The sequence below is a fragment of the Hemitrygon akajei genome, unplaced genomic scaffold, assembly GCF_048418815.1.
Source record: "Hemitrygon akajei unplaced genomic scaffold, sHemAka1.3 Scf000170, whole genome shotgun sequence".
Classification (NCBI taxonomy): Eukaryota; Metazoa; Chordata; class Chondrichthyes; order Myliobatiformes; family Dasyatidae; genus Hemitrygon; species Hemitrygon akajei.
Genome location: NW_027332056.1, coordinates 107,701 through 127,557, shown reverse-complemented (window position 1 = coordinate 127,557; position 19,857 = coordinate 107,701).

Sequence of the window (19,857 nt, the reverse complement as noted above, 5' to 3'; positions counted from 1 at the left end):
TCCCTCAGCACTGTGATGTGCAGGGCCCATAATGTGCAGACATATAAATCAAACTTTATATATGAAAACAACAACACACACACAATGTTGGTGGAACACAGCAGGCCAGGCTGTATTGTTGTTTTGTTTGTTTTGTGTGTGTTGTTGTTTGAGTTTCCAGCATCTGCAGATTTCCTCATGTTTGCTTTGTATATGAAATACCGTTTGAGTAGTTTTCAACAGTCAATCTGACCTACTGCCAGAATTACCTGTTTAAGATTCATCAAAACCGAAATGTATTCCGAGCAAATTATAAGGACCAATTTCCTCCATCCACTGTAAGGCTAAACTGTTGGCAAAGAATTCTGCTTTCTATGCTGATAAATGACTATAAGTCATTTCTTTATCATTACCTGCAATTCAGGCACACAAAAACAGCCACACTAACATCCACAGTTAACTTATCTTTTGATTTATCTGTAAAAATGGTTACTGTATGATAATAACTTTCATTAATATACTGATGAACCAACAGACTCTCAGGCAGAACCGAATCCAATCGTGTAACCTAAAATCAACTGAAGTCATTGGAAAAAACAAGGTTATAGAGAAAGCTACAGTGGGGCATATTGTATCATCAAATACACTCATATTCCCAGCGTGATAAGAACCCAGCCACCCAAACCAAAAAACACTCTTCTTGTGATGTCCCCAACCGTCCTCCAGCACACCTTTAACGGGATGATCATTTCCTTGCCCCCGCAAATTAATCCAGTATGTTGAGATCAACTTGAACCTCTGTTACTTTGAGGGCAATTGTCCCATTGCAATCAGTAAAGCCAAAACAGGAGACAACATTACTGCACTGGAAAACAATCTTAAAGTCTGTAATTGTATCAGATACAAACATTTTTAATTTGAGGATGAAGCTGATCCATAAGCCACACAGACATAATCAAGAACAAATATAATTGGTCAACAAAGATTTTCATGTTGCACCCAAGAATACCCACATAGATGCCTGAGGAGATTTAAAGCTCCTTTACATTTATCAAATATTTCACTGATAGGTGCTTCCACGTCAGCTTATTATCCATCCACATACTGAGAAATCTTACCACTGACACTTCCTCGAGATAGTAATCATATAATTTACAATCAAGTGCAAGTCTATTAATGCTGTTTTAAAACCACGTAATGTATTTTAACGACTGAAAGCTGAAAATCCTCATCAATCTGTTTGACCTATTAATTGTAAATTGCAATTAATACCTCTAATCTATAAAGCTACGTCATCTGTATATTGTGATTTACCCAGGGTATCCCATTTTCCCATCTCAGAGAAAATATCGTTAATCATAATATTAAATAATGAAGGGCTACAAATACTGCCCTGTGGGATCCCATTCTCTATCTCATAGAAACAGAAACATAACATGCCGACCGGTACTTGCACAGTCCGTCCAAATAAAAAAAACCTCAGAAAAACTATACAATTCCCCCTCACTCCCAATTTCCATAATTGAATCAAAAGTCCTTCCTTCATTTCCCTTTTCAGTATCAAGAAATACTGCTATTACAACATCTTTATTTAATTCTGTTTCCCGAATATCATCTTCCAAATCTAAAACTGAATCTAATGTCATTTCACCCTTCCAAAATCCACTCCAATAAAACACTTTATCATCACTCATTCCAAAATATAACTCAAGCGCTTGATTACCATAAATTCCATAAGTTTACATAAATGAGACATTCACGATATAGGCCCATTAACGAGAAGGATCAAATGGGGATCTGCCAGGTTTTAGACTAGGCACTACTATTTCCATTTTCCATGAGGAAAGTAGATGCACAATTCAAACATTTAATATTTTCACAAAAGAGAATTATATACAATTACAATTTCAAATATCACTCTTTCCTGGGGACACCTGACCTGCATTATTAATAGACTTCTTAAATTCATACAAAGAAATCTCTCCATCAGTGATACAATCATTGCTACAGCAGACTTCCAGCACATCAGGATATTCACTGAAAAAATATATCCCTACATTGTTTAACTTGTTCACTTAAATTATCCTGATTATGAATCTCATCAAATGACCCAGCCAGTAACACAACCTTCCCTGTTTCAGTAACAATCATTTGGCCCCCATTAATCAACACAAATCCCCCCCCCATTTTCTAAATCATATCCCAAACAATTCCAACTTTGATATCCTTTCCAATATTATCTCCATATAACCTCCAGTAAATCACCTACATCCTAACCACAGCCTTTGTCCTTTTACTGTTAATAACGTAACTCGGAGACTGATGCACCGTCACATAAAAACTCACATTTCTCCCAATTTGCTGCCTGTCCCGTTATAAATCCAATCCAAATTCATAAAGACAGGAAGGCTAACTGACATTCACATAAACTAATCACCATCTGAGTTCCCATTTGAGCGACATGCACTACAGCCAATGATAGCAGGGGTCAGTGTTAAGTCTGAGCTACGATAGGCTGGAGGAAATCGGCCCATGATCAGCCCCTCCTCTTCCGCTCCATCGCCATGGCGGAGATCAGCGTATCGCTTCTTTCGGTGTCGCCGGCCTCGGTGCCCACAAGGACGGGTGTGATTCCCCTTCGCGCCTCGGTGGGTCTGTTTCGGCGACGTCTGTGGTGGCTGACGAAACCTGCTTTGACAGGGAGCGAGCGAGGATCAATGACTACAACTCTTAGAAGGCCCCACTGATGACATTGTGGTTTTGTTTAGGGCAGTGGATCCCAACGTGGGGCTTACGCCTCACGGGGGGTAATTTGATTTTTAAGGGGGGCAATTCGGGAATGAGTTATTAACAGTGAATTTTTTCCAGTAAGTCTGTGTGAGTATGAGTGTGTGCGAATTAATACATATGTGTATATACAGTATGCATACATAAAAATACTTGTGTGTATGTACATGTGTAATTGCGTATGTACTGTATATATAGTGTACACCATTATTACAACCATCAAATGGCTTTCATAATTAAATTAATGAATTGACTGATGTAGGAAGGAACGAATAGACAAGTCCAAACGCGTAAGAAACTCGTACGAGGTCGCGCCAATGCTGCTTTTTGCAGTAGCTTTCGGTTCTTGGTGGTGTGAAGGTGTGTACATTGCGTCATCTCTTTTAAACGGTGTATCTGTCTTTGTATGCTGTAGAAACGAATCGGCATTGTTTTATTTATTATTAATAATATTATTATTATTTTAATATCACTTAATGTTCTTTTTTTAACAATTTCTTTGTAATTTCTTCCTCAGAACTTTAACAGTCCTTTGGTTCTTTTATTTTTCTCTTTCATGAATGCCATGTTCTTTGGAAGCTTGTTTAAACCAAGTTAATGGTCTTTTAGGCTTCCTCCAGGTGAATAGGAGGTCACTTTTTGAATAATAAGAATTATATATCACCACAGGGGGCATCAGGATTTTACAGGTGATTAGGTGGGGCATGGCCAAAAAAAGGCTGGGAACCACTGGTTTAGGGGTAAGGTATAAAAGCAAATGGAAGAAAATGTAATGCATTACGTTTTCTGTACTGTGTCATGCCTTCAATTAAAATTAAATTAAAACAGAGATTCCTGCGAGAAATAGATAGAACATAGAACAATACAGCACACTACAGGCATTTCGGCCCACAATGTGGTGCCGACCCTTAAACTCTGCCTCCCTAAGCTTAAATTCCCCCATATACCTGTCTCATAGTCTCTTAAACTTCACTAGTGTATCTGCCTCCACCACTGACTCGGGCAGTGCATTCCACGCACCAACCCCTCTCTAAGTATAAAATCTTCCTTTAATATATCCCTTGAACTTCCCTCCCCTTACCTTAAAACCATGTCCTCTTGTACTGAGCAGTGGTGCCCTGGGGAAGAGGCGCTGGATGTCCACTCTATCTATTCCCCTTAATATCAACTATACCTCTATCATTTCTCCTCTTATCCTCCTTCTCTCCAGAGAGTAAAGCCCTAGCTCCCTTAATCTCTGATCATAATCCATACTCTCTAAACCAGGCAGCATTCTGATAAATCTCTTCTGTACCCTTTCCAATGCTTCCACATCCTTCTTAAAGTGAGGTGACCAGAACTGGACACAGTACTCCAAGTGTGGCCCAACCAGAGTTTTATAGAGCTGCATCATTACATCGCGACTCTTAAAATCTCTCCCTCGACTTATGAAAGCTAACACCCCATAAGCTTTCTTAACTACTCTGTCTACCTGTGAGGCAACTTTCAGGGATCTGTGGACATGTAGCCCCAGATCCCTCTGCTCCTCCACACTTCCAAGTATCCTGCCATTTACTTTGTACTCTGCCTTGGAGTTTGTCCTTCCAAAGTGTACCACCTCACCCTTCTCCAGGTTGAACTCTATCTGCCACTTCTCAGCCCACTCCTGCATCCTATCAATGTCTCTCTGCAATCTTTGACAATCCTCTGCACTATCCACAACACACCAACCTTTGCGTCTTCTGCAAACTTGCCAACCCATCCTTCTACCCCCACATCCAGGTCGTTAATAAAAATGACGAAAAGTAGGGGTCCCAGATCTGATCCTTGTGGGTCACCACGAGTCACAAACCTCCAATCTGAATGTACTCCCTCCACCACAACTCTCTGCTTTCTGCAGACAAGCCAATTCTGAATACACCTGATCAAACATCCCTGGAACCCATGCCTTCTGACTTTCTGAATATGCCTACCATGTGGAACCTTATCAAATGCATTACTAAAACCCATGTAGATGACATCCACTGCACTACCTGTGCAGTGCAGATACCTGTGCCTGGTCACCTCCTAAAAGAACTCCATCAGGCTTGTTAGACACGATCTGCCCTTCAGAAAGCCATGCTGATTGTCACTGATCAGACCAAAATTCTCTAAATGCCAATAGATCCTATCTTAGAGAATCTTTTCCAACAGCTTTCCCACCACAGATGTAAGGCTCAATGGTCTGTAATTATCCGGACTATCCCTACTACCCTTTTTGAACAAGGGGATAACATTCGCCTCCCTCCAATCCTCCGGGACCATTCCCGTGTACAATGAGACAGGATGATCCTATTAATGGTAAGAGTCTTGGCAGTGTGGAGGGTCAGAGAGATCTTGGGGTCCATGTCCATACAACATACAAAGCTGCTGTGGAAGTTGGCAGTGTTGTTAAGAAGGCGTCTGGTGTGATGGCCTTCATCAACCGTGGGATTGAGTTCAAGAGTTGTGAGGTGATGTTGAAGCTATATTTCAGGCGTCATTCAATGTCTGCAGTGAGATGCTGAAGATGTTCTATAGGTCAGTTGTGGAGAGCGCCCTCTTCTTTATGGTGGCGTGTTGGGGAGGAAGCATTAAGAAGAGGGACGCCTCACGTCTTAATAAGCTGGTAAGGAAGGCGGGCTCTGTCGTGGGCAAAGTACTGGAGAGATTAACATCGGTAGCTGAGCGAAGGGCGCTGAGTAGGCTACGGTTAATTATGGAAAACCCTGAACATCCTCTACATAGCACCATCCAGAGACAGAGAAGCAGTTTCAGCGACAGGTTACTATCGATGCAATGCTCCTCAGACAGAATGAAGAGGTCAATACTCCCCAATGCCATTAGGCTTTACAATTCAACCGCCAGGACTTAAGAACTTTTTAAAAGCTATTATTAATGCTTTTTGAGAGAGTGATTTAGATGCATATCATATTTTTACTGAGTTAAGTATTGTATGTAATTAGATTTGCTACAACAAGTGTATGGGACATTGGAAAAAAATGTTGAATTTCCCCATGGGGATGAATAAAGTATCTATTTATCTATCTATCTATCTAACCTGTACATAAGTAATTGTACCCCAACACGGCAGGGCTGTGGGCTTAGTTGGACCCCACTTGGGAGTCCTGTGTTCAGTTCTGGTGGCCTCACTACAGGAAGGATGTGGATACTATAGAGAGTGTAGAGTAGATATACAAGGATGTTGCTCTTGGATTGGAGAGCATGCCTTATGAGAATAGATTGAGTGAACTTGGCTTTTCCTTCTTGGAGCGACGGAGGATGAGAGGTGACCTGATAGAGGTGTATAAGATGATGAGAGGCTTTGACCATGTGGATAGCCAGAGGCATTTTCCCAGGTTTGAAGTGACTAACACGAGGGGACGTAGTTTTAAGCTGCTTGGAATACGGTACTGAGGGAATGTCAGGGGTAAGTTTCTTACACAGAGAGTGGTGGGTGCGTGGAATGGGCTGCCGGCAACGGTGGTGGAGGTGGATACAATAGGATATTTTAAGAGATTCTTAGACAGGTACATAGAGCTTAGAAACATGGAGGGTTATACGATCAGGAAATCCTAGGCAGTCTCTAGAGTAGGTTACATGGTCAGTACAATATTGTGGGCTGAAGCGCCTGTAATGTGCTGTAGATTGCTGTGTTCTGTGTCAAAGACAGGCAGAGGGATTAGTTGAAACGGACAGGAGGACAGCATGGAAATGTTGGGCCGAAGGGTCTGTGTTAGAGCTGTAAGTGAGGGGTTCTGTCCCAACCATCGACTCTATTCCCCTCAACAGATGCTGCCTGACTTGACAACGTTCTTGAAAAGTTACATTCAGTTCCGCTTAGCATTCTGTGCAAAGGATGTTCTGTGCTGGAAGAGTGCAGAGGAGATTCATCATGATTGAGGGGGCTTCTGTTCATAAGTCCATAAGGCATAGGAACAGAATTAGGCCATTCAGCCCATTGAGTCAGCCACCTTTCCATCATGGCTGATCCCATATCGCACTCAATTTCAGATATCTGACCTCCCGCTATATCCTTTGATACCCTGACTGATCAGGAAACTATCAACTGCCGTCTTGAATATACCCACACACTCGGCCTCCACCGCAGTCTGTGGCAGAGAATTCCACAGTTCCAATACACCTTGGCTAATAAAAAAATAAGCTGCTTACCTCTGTTTGAAAAGGTGGCCCCTCAACTTCATGGCTGTGCCCCACCACAGGAAATACCTTCTCCACATCCACCTTATCCAGTCCTTTCAACATTCGGTAAGTTTCAATGAGATGCCTCCGCATTTTTCTGAGTTCCAGTGAGCACAGGGTCAAAGCTGCCAAGTGCTCCTCATATATTAACCCCTTCATTCCCAAAATCATCCTAGTGAACCTCCTCTGGACTCTCTTCAATGACAACACATCCTGTTTGAGATATGGGGCCAACACTGTTGACAATACTCCAAGTGCGGCCTGACTCGTGTCTTATAAAGCCTCGCATTATGTCTTTGCTGTTATGTTCATGGGGCGAGATTGGACTGTGATGATCTGCAGGGGGTCTTTGGAATCCGAGTTCATAACTCCCAGATAGTGTTTCCATTGTCAGGCAGTTATGTTGCAGTTGTATAAATCTCTAGTTTAACCACATCTGGAGAATTGCATTCGAATGCATGAATAATACGGAGGTTTTGGATGGTGAGTGGAAGAGGCTTAACAGGATGCTGCCTGGATAAAGTGAGACTGGACAATATCGGGGAATTTTCTCCGGAGTGGCAGAGGCTGAGGGAGGTCTGACAGACGTTTACAGGAATGTGAGAGACACAGACAGAGTGGACAGCCGGGATTTTTTCTCTAAGGAGGAAATGTCCAGTGCCAGAGGGCATGCACTTCAGGAGAAAGGGGGAACACATCCTCAATGGTCCTTTTTGCACTACTGAAGTATTTTGTAACTTAGTGCATTTTGTATCTTTTCTCTGCATAGCTGCTGTTGAAAAAAACAATTAGAAAAGACAATGATGTTAAAAACCTGACTCAGGATGTTTAAAGGAGATTTGCGTTTCAAGTTTTGTTTTTCATACCCATAGTGGTGGGTGTCTGGAGTGAATGTCGGATGGTGATGGAGGCAGATATGATAGAGGCTATTAGATACCACGTGAATGTGAGGAGAATGGAGGGACGTGTTCCTTGTGTAGTCAGAAGGGATTGGTTTACTAAGGCATGAAGTGACCAGTTCAATTGGTTCAGAACAACACAGTGAGCAGAAGGGCCTGTTCAAGGACAAGTACAGCAAGCAGAGCAGGTAAACTGGATAAAGTGATCCCACTCAGAGAACAGACTGTGACGTCAGTGGATATATGTCGTCATCAGAGTTCTCTCACCAAAGACACTTCACTGCTGGATAAAATGAAGTTTGTGATGTTTATAATCAATGTGGTGAATTGTACTGCTCAGTCATCTCATCCTACTGAGGAAATTAAAGTTATTGTGAAGTTGCAGAAAGGTATCTTGGTGTAACTGGTGTTTTGTAGGAAGCTTTAAATGAAGTTTTGTTGGGTGGGGTATTTATCCCAGTCTACTTGGGAACATACATCATCGGATTAAAATATTGCAATGAAATGCGAGAACTCTTGATTTATAATAGTCAAGACTTTAAGAAAATTATTTCTGATTTGTCAGATTCTTCCGATGTCATATCTGTTCAGGAAACGTGCACATTTCAAGTTTTCAATCCTGTGTAGGATTATGTTGTCATTAGGCTTGACAGGTTAGTTGGTAGAGGGGTGGTGTTGCCAGTTTTATAAGGAAAGGGGCAGGGTATACAGTTGTGAATGGGAATAAAATGTATGATGAACTTGTAGTAGAAATTCTTGATTCGACGGTATGTATGTAATTTGCTTTTGTGAAAATATTAACATTTTGATTCGTATTTGGAGTTCTGGCCATCCACTTTCCGCATGGAAAATGGTTGTTGTAGTTCCCATTCTGAAACCCGGAGTTCCCCGTCTGATCCTCCTTGTTATAGGCCAATATCATTAACGTCTCATTTATGTAAATTTGTGGAACGTATGGTAATCGAGAGTTTGAATTATATTTTCAATAAAGAGGTGATTTCATGTTTTATCAGAGGGGAATTCAGAAGGATAACATAATAGTGGATTCAGTTCTGGGTTTGGAAGATCATATTAGGAAAACACAGTTAAATAAAGATGTTGTAATAGCAATATTTTTGATATTGAAAAGGCAAATGATATTTATTGAAGGATGGACTTTTGATTATTTTTTGGAAATGCAATTGAGTCGACTGTACTTCCTTAGAAGGTTGGCGTCATTCAATGTCTGTAGTGAGATGCTGAAGATGTTCTATAGGTCAGTTGTGGAGAGCGCCCTCTTCTTTGTGGTGGCGTGTTGGGGAGGAAGCATTAAGAAGAGGGACGCCTCACGTCTTAATAAGCTGGTAAGGAAAGCGGGCTCTATCGTGGGCAAAGTACTGGAGAGTTTAACATCGGTAGCTGAGCGAAGGGCGCTGAGTAGGCTACGGTCAATTATGGAAAACTCTGAACATCCTCTACATAGTACCATCCAGAGACAGAGAAGCAGTTTCAGCGACAGGTTACTATCGATGCAATGCTCCTCAGACAGGATGAAGAGGTCAATAATCTCCAATGCCATTAGGCTTTACAATTCAACCGCCAGGACTTAAGAACTTTTAAAAAGCTATTATTAATGCTTTTTGAGATAGTGATTTAGATGCATATCATATTTTTACTGAGTTAAGTATTGTATGTAATTAGTTTTGCTACAACAAGTGTATGGGACATTGGAAAAAATGTTGAATTTCCCCATGGGGATGAATAAAATATCTATCTATCTATCTATCTATCTATCTATCTATCTATCTATCTATCTATCTATCTATCTATCTATCTATCTATCTATCTATCTATCTATCTATTCTATATATTGTACATTTTTTCCTGATAGTTTCTATTTGAACGTCTTGTAAAGGTATGGCTGGGCAAGTATGACATTGAATTCATTTTTATGTTTGGAAGATGATATTAGGAAAGCACAGTTAAATATAGATGTTGTAACAGCAGTATTTTTACTATTTAAAAGGCAGATGGTATTTATGGAAGGAAAAACTTTTTATGAAATTGTGGAAATGATTATGGAGGAGGTGATTATCTAACTTTTTATGTGTAATTGGACGTCTTCTGTCAGGTATGGGTGGGAAAGCTAAATTCAGGTTGTTATGAGATAGTGATTGGGATGCCAGAATGCAGTATTTTTCATATTATTATTCATAATATTTTTCTCTGAGATAGGTTTTGGAGTATGTAAATCACTCCAAATCACACTTATGGATGAGAGGTAGAAATTTAATTTTTACTGTATATATGATGCATTAGCAATTAGTAAGATCGAACATTCAGCAAATAGATGGGTCAAGTTATGTGTTTAACAAGCAGGATTAATGGACCCGCACTTGATTGGAAATGATATGGTCAAACTGCTTAAAAGGTGTCAGAAGATTTCCAGGCATGTGGACAGATGACATGGAAGCAACGGATAAGAATATAATTGATAAATATAAAGAAACATTAAATATTCTCAGTTATCCCTGTGGGTATTCTAGGGTGTTACATGAAAATATTTGTTAACCAATTTCATTTGTTTAATTGGATCTGTTCTGGATTATGGTTGTGGTTCATCGGTCAGCTTCATCTTCAACATTATTATGTTTGGGTGTGATACAAGCACAGGCTTTGAGATTGTGTCGTGGTGTAGTCAGGTCGTCCCCTGTTTCAGCTTTACTGGCTGAAATTATGGAGTTTGAATTTAATGTTAACATACTGGATTAATTTAGGGGGAAGAAATGATCATCCTGTTAAAGGTGTGCTGGAGGACTGTTGGGAACTTCACAAGAAGAGTGTTTTTAGTTTTGGGTGCCTGGGTTCTTATCACGCTTGAAATATGTGTTTGTTGGTGTTACGGATTCAGCAACAACAAATATATAAGTGAGGCAGGGTTTTTTATAACAAATAAAACATTTATTAAACACTGAAAAACAGACCACAAAAGTAAACAAACGACTAACGCAACCGGAAATCAGCTGCTGTGCGGCAGCTTGATCAGTTCTTAAAGGGATAACGCGAAAAGAGTTCTTAAAGCGATGTTGCAAAAACAGTTCTTCAAAGTAGTACTGCGAAAACTTAAAATGCTTACAGTCCATTAAAGGAGAAACATTTTTAGATTACTTAAATTCTCTTTCAGGTCGGTTGTTGCTGTTCCCAGTCGAGCTATACTTTTCCCGGAGAATTTACGAAGATGTAAATAAAACGGCTTAAAGGCACAGACCATTCCTTGACGAAACTGTGCACCAAACCCTTTCTGCTCTTATCGCAGGGGCTAACAGGGCACAGCCAACGAATTCCTTCCGAATGAGGAACAAACAAGGTCGAAAATGTTTCACCGTCGAAATCGACTTTCCTCGATCTTTTAGCTCCCGAACTCCGATCTTCACTCTCCACTGATTTTTAACTGGCAGTATTATAAACAAACTGCCGGCAATGACCTTTTAAACTTTAGGCATCAAATAAAACTCTATCTTTCAACGGAACTGCGTCATAATATTGGACCACGCAGTAGCGTGGAGTCAGAAATGGAAAATCAAGGCACGAACTGCTCCTCCTCACAGGGAGGGGTCCTCCTTTTATACCCTGTTGAAAAACTGTAACGTGGCCTCTACTGGCAGGAAAATGACGTCGCTCAACCATCACAAGACCACTACCTTAAGTCCAGTATAGCTTCAACACCACTGTCACGTGACAAGTACAAGATACCCACGGGTATGTAACAGTTGGGTTATGCAAAATGTCCCACAGTCACATCCCCGGTAACCCCACTTTGTTTCTTTCAACGCCTTTATTTGATTATAGGACACACGATTTAATGAAGTCTAATGATTCTGTTCTGCCTGAGAATTTACTGGTTCAGTATATATTAAGGAAATTTATTGAGATAGTTTAACCGTTTTTCCAGAAGGATCAAAATATAATTTAACTGGGAATGTTGGTGTTGCTGTGTTATGCGTGAATTATTGTTAACAATAAAGAAACGACCTACCAACCATTTATCAGGATTTACATCAGAATTACTTGCCATCATTTCGTGCTTACAGTGGGTGGTGAAAATTTGTCCATGTGAAGTTGTAATTTGTTCTGTTACGTATTCAGGCAACAATAATTATAGATGAGTTAGACGAAGGGTTTTATAACAAATAACACGTTTATTAAACACTGATAACAAACCCCCTTCAAAAGTAAACAAACTCAAACAATGACCCGAAACCAGCTGCTCAAACAGTTCTTAATAGCGTTGCAGTCCCAAACAGTCTTTAAAGCAGTATTGAAAAGAACACAGTTCTTTAAAGCGATATGCCGAAAGAAAACAGTTCTTTAGAACGATATGCCGACAGTTCAAAAGCTCACGGTACTTTTAAAAGGAGAGACTTTTTAAAGCGATTTAAATTCTCTTCCACGTCGATGTCCTACGATTCCCAGCGTCGAACTCCCACGTCGAATTTTATTAAATATAACAGCTTAAAGTGACTGACCTTCCTTCCGGACTATTCTCAATCTCCCGCTTTTCCAGCGGAGACTATCATGAGAATAGTAAACGAAATCCTTCCGAATGAGGATCACACAAGGTCGAAGTCAATCCATCGAAAATCGACTTTTCTCGATCTCCATTTTCCAAACTTCTCTTCACTCTCCATTAGCAAAGAAACCGTTGGCTCTGACCTTTTAAACTTCAGGCATTATATAAAACTTCACTTTTAACTAAACTGCGTCATCCCTTTAAATCACACAGTGATATGAAGTCATCTTGGCAAATCCAGCCACGAACTGCCCCACCTGACAGGGTGGGTCTTCCTTTTATACCCTGTGGAAAAAACCTGTCACATGACCTCTACTGGAGGGAGGTGTTACGTACCCGTGACACGTGACAAGGGTACCACTGTCACGTGTCACGGGTACGTAACACCTCCCTCCAAAAAAAACATTTTTGGTCTGTCAAGAACAAAAATTTTTAACACTTACAAAAAAAAACAAATGTATAAATTATATAACATACACAATATACAATACAGTAGGAGTGTTACAATAAAAAAAACCACTCCAAAAAAACAAAATTACATTGTACATTCAACATCGAGATAGACAATCAGCAACCACATTATCTTTACCTTTAATATGAGTTATCACAATATTGTACTCTTGTAACATCAAACTCCAATTTAACAATCTTCTGTTTTTGTTTTTCATCTTACTCAGAAAAACTAACGGATTATGATCAGTGTAAACAATAAGTGGTTTTTGAGTTGCACCAACATATACCTCAAAATATTCCAAAGCTAAAACAAGAGATAACAATTCTTTCTCTATTGTTGAATAGTTTCTTTGATGCTTATTAAATTTCTTAGAAAAGTATGCTACCGGATGATCAACCTCATCACCCTCATTCCTTTGCATCAATACTGCTCCCGCAGCTTCATCACTAGCATCCACAGCTAATGAAAAAGGTTTTTCAAAGTCAGGTGCCTTAAGCACAGGTTGTTCACATATCATTGTTTTCAATTTTTCAAATGCTTCCTGACAAAACACTGTCCACACAAACCTCACATTCTTCTGCAGAAGGTTAGTTAATGGAAGGGCAACATTAGCACAATTCTTACAAAATTTTCGATAATATCCTACCATTCCCAAAAACCTCCTGAGAGTTTTTTCCCCCGTCGGAGAGGGAATTTCTAAAATTGCCTGAACTTTTGCCTGAACAGGAGCTACCTTACCTTGACCTACAACATAACCAAGGTAAGTCACAGTAGCATGTCCAAATTCACTCTTGGCTAAATTAATAGTCAAGTTAGCTTTTGAAAGCTTTTCAAACAATTTCTCCACCGCAATAATGTGTGCTTCCCAAGTATCATTTCCTGTCACTAAATCATCAATATAAGCATCAGTATCTTTCAATCCCTGAATCACAGAATTAATCATCCTCTGAAAAGTACCTGGGGCATTCTTCATCCCAAATGGAAGAACATTATACTCATATAACCCAGATGGAGTTAAAAATGCAGAAATCTCTCTACCTCTGTCCGTTAATGGAGCACACCAATACCCTTTCAATAAATCAATCTTTGTAAGGAATTTTGCTTTTCCAACTTTATCTACACAATCATCTACTCTAGGAATTGGATATGCATCTGTTTTCGTTACAGCATTCACCTTCCTATAGTCCGTACAAAACCTAATACTACCATCAGGTTTTGGCACCATAACACATGGCGAACTCCAATTCGAGTTAGAATGTCTAATAATATCATTCTCTAACATGTATTCAATTTCCTTCTCAGCAAGTTCACATCCTATATGGATGTTGTTTAATAGGTTTGGCATTTCCAACATCTACATCATGTGAAGCTATAGTAGTCCTTCTCGGAACATCTGGAAACAAATCCTTATACTTAAAAATCAATTCCTTCATCTGTTGTTTCTGCTCTAGCTGTAAATGTGCTAATTTCTCATCCATATTTTCCAAAATAGTCGAATTAGGTAACCTAACAGAAACAATGTTAGATTTAGAATGAAAATCAGATGAATCATCTATCATGTTCCCAGTTAAATCAAACTCATTCTCACTAACCACAACAGTCACAGTATCAGATTGTTTCTCAAAATATGGTTTAATCATATTTATATGGCAAAGTTGTGTTGACCTTCTACGATCTGGAGTTTTTATTACATAATCCACATCATTGACTCTAGACACAATTTCATAAGGTCCATGAAATCTAGCTTGTAAAGGATTTGTCTGCACTGGGAAAAGAACCAACACCTTATCTCCAGGCTTAAACATCCTCTTCCTAGCTTCCTTATCATACCAAGTTTTCATTTTCTCCTGAGCCAACTTTAAATTTTCCTTGGCTAAGCTACAAGCTTTATGTAACCTGTCCTTAAATTTCAAAACATAGTCCAACAAATTAGTATGCACTTCCTTACTAATCCACTGTTCCTTCAATAAAGCTAAAGGTCCTCTAACTCTATGCCCAAACACAAGTTCAAATGGACTAAAACCTAAAGATTTCTGTACCGATTCCCTTACTACAAATAAAAGTAAGTTTACACTCTCATCCCAGTCACTTTCATTCTCCACACAATATGTCCTAATCATATTCTTGAGAGTAGAATGAAACCTCTCCAAGGCACCTTGCGATTCTGGATGGTATGCAGACGAAATGATTTGCTTAGCTCCCAATTTATAAACTATCTGTTGAAACAATCCAGACATAAAATTACTACCCTGATCAGTTTGTATTTCCTTAGGCAATCCAAAATAAGTAAAGAATTTTATAAGAGCCTTCGTCACAGTTTTAGCTTTTATATTCCTAAGTGGTACTGCCTCTGGAAACCTAGACGAAGTACACATGATAGTCAACAAATACTGATAACCAGTTTTTGTCTTTGGTAATGGACCAACACAATCTACAATAACTTTAGAAAACGGTTCACCAAATGCTGGAATAGGTTGTAATGGAGCTACTGGTGTAACCTGATTTGGTTTACCCACAATTTGACAAGTATGGCACGTCTTACAAAACATCGCCACATCTTTTCTTAGACCAGGCCAGTAAAAATGTTTTAAAATCTTGTCCACAGTTTTCCTTACCCCTTGATGTCCACCTAAAGGCACACTATGAGCTAAAGTCAAAATCTCATTCTGATAAACTTTAGGAACAACCACCTGGTAAACAACATTCCATTCCTCACTTGCAGGAATTGTAGGTGACCTCCACTTCCTCATCAACACTCCTTTTTCCAAGTAATATCCTACTGACACCTTCTCAATTTCACTACCTAGTAAAGCTTGTTCCCTTAATTTTATAATCTCAGGATCTCTATTCTGCTCTGCTATCATCTCGTTCCGAGACAGAGATAAATCTTCATAGTCAAACTTACTCCCAGAACCTTGTTCAAACAACGAAGGTAAGAAAGTCTCTGACACATCCTCAAAACTCACATCCTGAGTTGAACAGTCATGAGTAACAACCTCATTCTGCACATCAATTTTTTTAGCCATAGCTCTAGTCACAACACAGGAAGAATCTGTGTTAGAATTCACCTCTGGTTCCTCTGACTCCATTGTCAAATGCACTTCAGGAAAAACTTGTCCACCTGCCAAGTCATTACCTAACAATAAAGAAATACCCTTCACAGGTAAGCTATGCTGTAATCCTACTTTAACAAATCCTGTAACTAACCCTGACTTTAAATTTACTTTATGTAAATGTACAGGCATAAAATCACTTCCAACACCTCTTATGTGATTTACCTCACCAGTATCACTCTCTTCATTAAACTTCAACACACTATCCAACATCAGTGATTGAGAAGCTCCAGTATCCCTAAGAATTTTTATTGGCACCAAAGTAGATCCTTCTTTCAAGGATACAAACCCTTCAGTTATAAAGTGATCATATCCCTTTCTAACTTGGTCAGACTCTAACAAATCCTCATTTGTGTTTACCAAACCCTGTAACTTTACAGGTGCTTCAGTATGTTGCACACAAGCATCTGGAACTGCTTCCTTCTCTTTCTTTTTCAATTTGAAACAGTTAGCTATTACATGGCCAGGCTTCTTACAATAGTTACAAATAAGACCAAACTGTCTTTCCTTCACAGGTTTTCCTTCCTCCTTACCTTTCTCATTAACCTCTGATTTAATTTCTGATTTCCATCTAGTAGTCTCCATACTATTTTTCCTCTTAAAAATTCTACCCTGAATGGTGGATTGGATAGTGGACTACTTGACAGATAGACCTCAGTATGTGCGGTTGGGAGACTGTAGGTCAGACACGGTGGTCAGTAGCACGGGAGCGCCACAGGGAACCGTACTCTCTCCGGTCCTGTTCACCCTGTACACATCAGACTTCCAATATAACTCGGAGTCCTGCCATGTGCAGAAGTTCGCTGATGACACGGCCATAGTGGGGTGTGTCAGGAATGGACAGGAGGAGGAGTATAGGAAACTGATACAGGACTTTGTGATATGGTGCAACTCAAACTACCTGCGTCTCAATATCACCAAGACCAAGGAGATGGTGGTGGACTTTAGGAGATCTAGGCCTCATATGGAGCCAGTGATCATTAATGGAGAATGTGTGGAGCAGGTTAAGACCTACAAGTATCTGGGAGTACAGTTAGACGAAAAGCTGGACTGGACTGCCAACACAGATGCCTTGTGCAGGAAGGCACAGAGTCGACTGTACTTCCTTAGAAGGTTGGCGTCATTCAATGTCTGCAGTGAGATGCTGAAGATGTTCTATAGGTCAGTTGTTGAGAGCGCCCTCTTCTTTGTGGTGGCGTGTTGGGGAGGAAGTATTAAGAAGAAGGACGCCTCACGTCTTAATAAGCTGGTTAAGAAGGCGGGCTCTGTCGTGGGCAAAGTACTGGAGAGTTTAACATCGGTAGCTGAGCGAAGGGCGCTGAGTAGGCTACGGTCAATTATGGAAAACCCTGAACATCCTCTACATAGCACCATCCAGAGACAGAGAAGCAGTTTCAGCGACAGGTTACTATCGATGCAATGCTCCTCAGACAGGATGAAGAGGTCAATACTCCCCAATGCCATTAGGCTTTACAATTCAACTGCCAGGAATTAAGAACTTTTTATTATGCTTTTTGAGTAGTGATTTAGATGCATATCATATTATTACTGAGGGAAGTATGTATGTAATTAGTTTTTTTTTGCTACAACAAGTGTATGGGACATTGGAAAAAAAATGTGGAATTTCCCCATGGGGATGAATAAAGTATCTATCTATCTATCTATCTATCTATCTGAGGAAATTTATTCTTATGGATTAAAACATACTCATCAGCTAATCTAGCACAGTCCTGCAATTTATCAGTATCCCTCTCATTTAAGTAGGTCTTTACTTCAACAGGAATGCTTCTTTTAAATTCCTCCATCAAAATCAGCTCTTTCAATGTCTCATAGTCCTCATTTACATTTTTAGAAGAAACCCATCTCTCAAAACACATAACTTTATCATAGGCAAATTCCACATAAGTCTTTTCCACAGACTTTTTCAAACTCCTGAATCTTTCCCTATAAGCTTCTGGGACCAATTCAGACGTTTTGAGAATATTTTCTTTCACAATATCATAATCTAATGCTTCCGCAGCAGTTAAAGCTGTGTAAACTTGCTGTGCCATTGCCTTTAATTACACTCTGTAATAACACTGACCATTTATCTTTCGGCCAGTCTGACATCTGAGCAATAGTTTCAAAATGTTGAAAATATCTTTCCACTTCTGTTTCACTAAATGGAGGGACCAATTTAATTTCTTGGCTAGCAACAAACGGTTTTCTAGAATCAGAAGACTGTTTCTCAGACCTTAATTCCGCCATTGCATATTCAAACTCCCTCTTCTTCTGGTCAGCTTCCAATTTACACCTTTCTAACTCTGCTTTACTTTGTTCCAACCTAATTTGTTCAATTTGCAACTGCATCTCCAGATTACTTATTGGAAACGATTCTAAAATCGATTCTTCAAAAGCACCCGAAGCCACATAGTGAGACGCGATTTTTCTCTGTATTACAGCTTTTGATGTAGTTGGCAAAATCCCTTTAAGATGCAACCGATTAGCAATCTCAGACACTTCAGTTTTTTTCGCCTTCGCTAACAAATCCGCGACTGGCGAATCCAGAAACTCATCAATATTCATCGTTGCCGAATACCACTCACAAGCCAATCAAACAAAAAAGAATCGAGCATTCCCCGTTACCAAAACACCGACTCAAAATTCAAAAAAACATTTTAAACTCAAACAATTCAATTCCGGACGTAGCCCCCATATTTATGTTACGTATTCAGGCAACAATAATTATAGATGAGTTAGACGAAGGGTTTTATAACAAATAACACGTTTATTAAACACTGATAACAAACCCCCTTCAAAAGTAAACAAACTCAAACAATGACCCGAAACCAGCTGCTCAAACAGTTCTTAATAGCGTTGCAGTCCCAAACAGTCTTTAAAGCAGTATTGAAAAGAACACAGTTCTTTAAAGCGATATGCCGAAAGAAAACACGGTACACGGTACTCACGGTACTTTTAAAAGGAGAGACTTTTTAAAGCGATTTAAATTCTCTTCCACGTCGATGTCCTACGATTCCCAGCGTCGAACTCCCACGTCGAATTTTATTAAATATAACAGCTTAAAGTGACTGACCTTCCTTCCGGACTATTCTCAATCTCCCGCTTTTCCAGCGGAGACTATCATGAGAATAGTAAACGAAATCCTTCCGAATGAGGATCAAACAAGGTCGAAGTCAATCCATCGAAAATCGATTTTTCTCGATCTCCATTTTCCAAACTTCTCTTCACTCTCCATTAGCAAAGAAACCGTTGGCTCTGACCTTTTAAACTTCAGGCATTATATAAAACTTCACTTTTAACTAAACTGCGTCATCCCTTTAAATCACACAGTGATATGAAGTCATCTTGGCAAATCCAGCCACGAACTGCCCCACCTGACAGGGTGGGTCTTCCTTTTATACCCTGTGGAAAAAACCCGTCACATGACCTCTACTGGCGGGAAAATGACATCACTCCACCATTACCTCATGTCCAGTATAACTTCAACCCCAGTCACGTGACAAGGGTACCACTGTCACGTGTCACGGGTACGTAACACCTCCCTCCAAAAAAAACATTTTTGGTCTGTCAAGAACAAAAATTTTTAACACTTACAAAAAAAAACAAATGTATAAATTATATAACATACACAATATACAATACAGTAGGAGTGTTACAATAAAAAAAACCACTCCAAAAAAACAAAATTACATTGTACATTCAACATCGAGATAGACAATCAGCAACCACATTATCTTTACCTTTAATATGAGTTATCACAATATTGTACTCTTGTAACATCAAACTCCAATTTAACAATCTTCTGTTTTTGTTTTTCATCTTACTCAGAAAAACTAACGGATTATGATCAGTGTAAACAATAAGTGGTTTTTGAGT